The 6,827-nt window shown below is 46.2% G+C and overlaps 1 long non-coding RNA gene across 1 annotated transcript; it reads left to right on the top strand.

Annotated features, from left to right (window-relative positions):
• Positions 1–1,616: 1,616 nt before the first annotated feature.
• On the top strand, positions 1,617–4,981 carry LOC143497335 (uncharacterized). The gene is made up of 3 exons (XR_013125845.1): positions 1,617–1,684; positions 2,742–2,801; positions 4,505–4,981. It is a non-coding gene; the product is annotated as an uncharacterized LOC143497335 (long non-coding RNA).
• The last annotated feature ends 1,846 nt before the right edge of the window (positions 4,982–6,827 follow it).

The following is a 6,827-nucleotide window of genomic DNA, read 5'->3' as shown; positions in this document are numbered from 1 at the left end:
ACACACACACACACACATTCTGGGTCTCAGTCATTCTCACTTTTGCCTGTCTTTTGTCTCTTTCTCCAAGTTTCTCGATATTCTCTGTTATAATCTTTCTCTTCCTCCCCCCTCTCTCTCCTTTCCTCTCTCTCTCTCCCTCCCTCTCTCTATAACTTTTCTTTCTCCCTCTCTCCCTCTATCTCTCTCTTTCCCTCCCCTCTCTATCTCTCCCTTCCTCCCTCTCTCCCTCTCTCTCTCTCTCTCTTTCCCCCTCTCTCTCTCTCTTTCCCCCTCTCTCTCTCTCTCCCTCTCCCTCTCTCTCCCTCTCCCCCTCCCCTCCCCTCCCCTCCCCTCTCTCTCATTAGGATCCAGGCTGGGGGGTTATGAATGGGTCTGTCTGGGCTCCTCCAGCTGCTCTCTGTTACCCAGCCGTCGTGTGCGTGACACGACCCAGAGTGAAGCCAAGGTTTAAGCCCTGCCAGGTAGTGCTGATGAGACACAGCGCTCAGGTGCAGTGAGTGTGTGTGTGTGTGTGTGTGTGTGTGTGTGTGTGTGTGTGTGTGTGTGTAAGGTTTGTGGGAGTACACTTCCGCCCCCAACACCAAACGTAGCCTTAAGCCCCATCTCCCTTTTCCTACGCCCTGGCGCACTATTTATATCCCTCATGTCTTTTATTGCTCTATGTATTTTCTTTTACTGTCTCAGTCTGTCTCAGTCTGTCTCTCTCTCTCTCTCTCTCTGTCTCTCTCTCTCTGACCCTGTGTGTCTCTGTTCTGTGAGTGTCACTTGCCTGCCGTGGCTCCACTGATGAAGGTGGGGTTGGAGTTCACACAGACTCCACCAGCTCCACCTCTTTCACCCTTCTGAGGGTTACTGGAAGATAGACAATAAAGAAATGCACATTTGAATCATTATACTTCAACTTCATACTCTCATACATAAACTCTCATACAATATTTGACCAAATATGTATTAGACGATCATTTAGACCACTGTAATTATAACAGCTTATAACATCTGTCCAAGCAGCAGTATGCAGTGCTTAATCACTGCTGAGACATTGTTGACGTTGTTCAGATAGTGCAGACAGAGTGCCTGCGTGAACCAAACCCAGGTCCCTCCCCTTTCTTCCACCCCCACTACAGTTCTCAGGCCAGTTACAGCTACTTAAGAGGGGGCTGAAATTCTCATGCCCAGCTCATGCACACACAGCACACACACACACACACGTGCACACACTCTTCACACACACACTCTTTCACACACTCTTTGTACACACTGACCCCAAGAGCGTCGTTCTCTCTCTAGTTCTCCCTCTGTCTGTCTCTCCGTCATCAGCAACACACTTCAAGACACATGTGCCTCCAATTAAGGTTTCATTACTGAGAAATAGAGGGTACACGCACCCTTTCTCCACACACACACAGTCTTTTGTTTGCTCCTTTATACATCAATTTTGCCATTTAGAAATCATTCAGTTTATGAAGCTTATTCGTATTTGTACCAATGATATTAGAAGTCTGATGTACAGAGAATGTTAGGAAAAATTAGGGGATACATGTGGAGTGTAATTTCTCAAGTGACCACAAGAGGAGCTGTAAGCGCACATTTCAAGCTGACGGCAAACAACTTTGAAACTCCAGTCAACACTGCGGCCACAAAACACGAGGTGACAAAAGCGCAGTGACAGAACATCTCAGCAGTAAGTCTGGTATTCCGGTGAGCTTCATGTCTGTTTAAGGGTCAAACCTCAGTCAAACCATCGCTATTCACAATAATGAACAGCACAGCAACCAAAACGCCTAATCACTAACTATATTTGTGGACATAGTCTTCTTTAAATCTGTAATATAATACTTCTGAAGAACGCAAGGGGTTTGAGCCACCAAAGCTAGCTGGCTCGTGCCATGGTGCTGTCGCAGAAAAGTGAAGGACGTGGCAGGCGCGCGGTTGTTGTTATACACCAAGGTGTGACGTTATTCGGGTCAGAAAGTGGGGTTGCCTGTGTGTGACCAGAACTCACGTGACCCAAAGGCGGGCGCAGACGCCAAAAATAAAACCCACTTTTGTGGGTAGGCGTTTATCTCAATTTCAGAGTCCTCTAGAAGTATGTTTGAGAACACGTGTGTTCCGTTTGTTGTGAAGTATTCGGCTCATTGCAATGCTTACATGTAAGCTGGGCTTAATAGACAATGATCCAATTTGTCTCTTAGATTAATGCAGCAAGTGCCGTATATACCTGCATGGTTTTCTGCAAACACTTTGGGAGCAAGTTTAACATGTCACCAGCTTCCATCCAGTTGTTTCTTCTTTAGGTTTACCACCACACTGATCATGTGATGTAGTGTCTTTGACTGGGCTTTGGTTTGACAGGAAAAGCTCACAATGCTTCTATAAAATGCAAATATATTAAACAAGAATAAATGAAAATGTGTTTCAGTCACAGACGTGTTTGATAGCATTCTGTTTCTTAACTTGCAGTTTGTGCAGTATTCCTTTTGCCCTTGGTCACCTCGATGTGCACACACACACACACACACACACACACACACACACACACACACACACACACACACACACACACACACACACACAGGCTTGTCTCAGGTATGTGGTTCAGTGAACTAAACTGATGAGTCGACATCAGTGGTTTAGTGCAAAGCCTTGTTTTGCTCTTAGCAAAAAATAACTTGCATCCTCACATCAATGCAACTACAGTTTCCCAGTATTTTTTTTTTTTTGTTTGTTTTTTTTTCTAGGCCGGTGCTGTGGGTAAGGGTTGACTCCACTGTTGCCATGGCAGCACCCTAATTTGGCTTGTGAGTAAACACTGTGGTTTGTGCAACAGGTGCCTTTTATTTTGGTATGTTTCACACAGTGCAGGCAGATCTGCGGTCGTCCACCTTTGCATTTTCAGTGGATGCTCTTAATGAGCCAGGGAGCGTAGGTACTGTAGTGAGTATAGGTAGTATAGTGAGTATAGGAACTGTAGTAAGTAAAGGGGGTATAGCTAGTACAGTGGGTGTAGGTAGCATAGTGAGCATGGGGAGTATATCTAGTACAATGGGTATAGGTAGTATAGTGAGTGTAGGTAGTAGGGAGTATAGCTGGTGTAGTGAGCATAGGGACTGTAGCGAGTATAGGTAGCATAGTGAGTATAGGGATTATAGCTAGTATAGTGAGCACAGTAAGTATAGTGAGCATGGCAAATATAGGTAATATAGTGAGTATAGTAAGTATAGGGAGTATATAGAGAGCCTATCTCCATGTCATCTTCTGCATCCATACAGTTTATTCCTGATTCCCTCTTCCTCTTTTCTCCTTCATTCCTTTCTAGTCTTTCTAGTTGCTAAACAGAAAAGAGCCCAAAAGGCTACATTACAACACACAAACACACAAAATCATGCACACACACACGCACGCACACAAACACAAACATACATGCACACAAACTCACACACACAGGTAGGCATGCATGCACAAGTTTGTCTTTTCTTTAACCCTTTTCTCTTCTGCTCTTTTCTCAGTTATCTAACCACCATCTTCCGTGACCTTTCAGTTCATTTCCGCTTCAGTGGCAGACAAACTGCTGCACACATAGAGTACACAAGTCTCCCCAGAGGGACCCACACTTTGACTCCCTCTCCCAGAGTAGCCCAGTTTAACTCCCTCACCCAGAGCAAAACAGTTTGACTCCCTCTCCCCTGTACGGCCCATGATTGGTATCGCTGGACAGCTCGCTCTCCCCGGAGTTCAGGTCCCTCTCCCCATCACCACATCATTGTGATTTGTGGGGCCGATCACAGGAGGGCACTGGCCGGACATGACACAGGGCCCCTGGGGTAGCACGGCTGCACATGGATGGCAGGGAGCCTTGCTCAGGCTGGAGAGGGAGATATTTACTGCTCTTCCTAACTCACCTCTCCGGGCGGCTTGTGTGTGGCAAACGCCATGTCCACCCTTGACCCCCACAGAGACCTTCTCAGCCCTAACAGGGACCCCAGCTGTAATTTTAAAAGCCAAGTTACTGTCTCTCTTTCTGTCTCTCTTGCTGTCTTTACAAACTCTTTCTTCCTCCTGTTTTTCTTCCCATTTCTCTCTCTCTCTCCCTCTCTCTGTTTATCTCTCTCTCTCTCTCACTCCTCCTCTCCCTGTTTGTAAGGTGATTTATGTCACCCTCTCTTCTGCCCTAGTCACCTCTCTGAGTTAACATCCAGCCAGAGCTCCAGGGAGCACACCCTGCCTACACAGCTCTGGGAGTCTCCAATGTTATTCCAAATATCCGGTTACAGGGCCAAACCCAAGGGGGTCTTTAACAAGCGCTGGGTTCGTGACCCGGGCTGTTAACAGCTACTAGGCGGACCCCTACCATCTTTTCTCTTCTCACGTTTACCTGATGTTCGTGGATTGCAGAAGCAGGGTGTGAGGTTGGGCTTGGGTCAGGATGAAGGTTCCAGAGTCTTGGGAGAGTCCTGGAAGTGGAATGATTATTCAGGATTCACACAGTACATTCCTTCCACAGGGCAGACTGATTTACCTGCTGGTGTTGTCTTTCCCGGGACCAGGATTTATGCTCAGCATAGAGGAAAAGCACCAAAAGACCGGACCCCCACCGTATCACAAGAATTCTGGGTCTTCCTAACACAGCTGCTCACATCTGGGGACATCTCCGATTCACATGGCGACGCTTTTGTGTGTTTATCGCTCTTTAATATAACACACAGATTTTGCTTTGGGTTTTTTTACACAAAAACTGTTTTACATAACATTTCTTCTGCTTTCAAGCGGTTTTTGTGTTCAATGTTGACAAACCTCTCTAGCACCTCCGATTACTCAGTGTGGTGGAAAGTGTCACCATGGTGCTAATGTTTTATACCTTTCTGGGAGAGCATATTCCATTCATTGTTGAATATTCATTCATTTGTTGTGTTTTTTTTCTTACATATTTGCATATTATTCATGTGTGGTGTTTACAGAAGCGGGTGATACTCTGTCCAGACCCCAGCTTTGTGCTGGGATGTGCTCTCCCTCTAGAGCCGTCTTTTTCCGGCTTATTCTGTGTTATGACCTGCCCATTCATCAAACTGCTGGTGTGATGGTGCCAGCCATGCCACGGAGTGCGTTATCCATCTCGCCATTACCCTCGTGTGTTCAGAGCCAGGGCTTGTCAGAGCCAATAGCCTGCCGGTAAGTGATGCCTGATGAGGAACACAAACGAACAACTTTTGTCTTTTTTTCCCGAAATCACACCTGCCACATCTCATTGGCGGAGACGCCGCTCAAAGTAGCGGAGTGTACTCCTAGCCCAGGAGTGTGGCGTGTCTCTTTACCTTCAACGATCAAAGTTCACAGCCCCTCAAAATGGGATATTCTAATTATTTGACCACAAGAGGAAATTGCCTAACCTCAGGCTCCCTGTGAGGGTTTGCCATTGTGCCCGTACGTCTTGGGACATCTTTGTTCACCACTGCATATATTGTTAACTTTATCATCTCGGGCGTCCAGGTACGTTCAGGATGGTTCCTGTCCTGGTCCACTGAGGAGAGCACCTCACCCTCAGACCATCTCTTTGCAGTGATAGAAAGACCTTATGGTGTCTGTTTGCATATTCTACATGAACCAGATTCACTTCCTTCACTAAAGAGGATCTAGTTACTAATTATTTACATTTTTAAAAGTGTGAATAGCCAAAGTTAGCACTCTTTCACTACGGCTGGAGTCAATTTTGTGGAATTGAAACATTGATTTAAAGACCACTTCATGCAAATAAGGCCTTTCTTTGTAAGTCTTCTTCTGATTTCTTTTGTATCATAAGACAGGTGTCAAATGAATGGACATCTTTTTATTTCCATTTTCTCTTTTGTCTAGACTTGATGTGTCACACGATGTTTCAAGTGAGAAACTGCAGTCTTGAGGGAAATCCTTGTATATCTTGAGAGAAAAGGTTGTATAACCTCTATGGTTAGTATCCATGATGATGTCTCACTGTGGTCAATACACCTTTGATAGAAAAAAAAATTATATTCATATATTCTGAATATATTCTATGTTATATTCTCTCTCTCTCTCTCTCTCTCTATATATATATATATATATATATATATAATATATATATAAATATTACATATAATTTGGGGTTTTCGTTCATGATGACTGTAATGGCAGCTGAAATGTTAATCCCTCACAGCCCCAAAGCCCCTTGTCTTCTGTCATTGTGTCCCACTGCTTTTTCCCGCCTCCCCCAGCCGGTCCGCCCCCGCGCTCAGCGGTGACCTCCAGGAGGGCTCTGCTATTGTCTGAGGGCTTGGCCATGACCCAGCCGTGGTGGTGTGGGTGGGGAGGACCGCGTCTATTTATACTGCTCCGTTTGCTCCGCCGCTATTGTGGTCGAACCCTGCTCCTGGCCACCACGTTTCCTCCGTGTTCGTACGTGCATCATCTGTTTCCTGTTTGTTGAGCTGTTGAAGCCCTCCACCCCGCACCTCCTCCCCTCACTCCCCCACCCGCCGCTTCTCCAGGCTGCCCCTTAGCTAATTACCCCAGCCGGTGATTAGCGTGGGGTGTGTATGTGTAAGATGTGGACCAGACAACCCACTTATGTCTGGACTTACCAGACTGGAGAGTAGAAACAGCAAGAACAATGCTTAGCTTATCAGTCCATAGGACAGACTTAGCAGTCCATAGGAAAGACATAGCAGCCCATAGCACAGACTTAGCTGTCCATGGGACAGGCTTAGCTATCCATAGGACAGACGTAGCAGGCCATAGGACAGACTTAGTCCCTCCACAGCCTCGCCATTCAGCCCTTCTGGAAACCAGGAAGCATGAACCGGCACAGTCATATT

The sequence above is a fragment of the Brachyhypopomus gauderio genome, unplaced genomic scaffold, assembly GCF_052324685.1.
Source record: "Brachyhypopomus gauderio isolate BG-103 unplaced genomic scaffold, BGAUD_0.2 sc106, whole genome shotgun sequence".
Lineage (NCBI taxonomy): Eukaryota > Metazoa > Chordata > Actinopteri > Gymnotiformes > Hypopomidae > Brachyhypopomus > Brachyhypopomus gauderio.
This window is presented reverse-complemented; position numbering and strand designations above follow the sequence as displayed.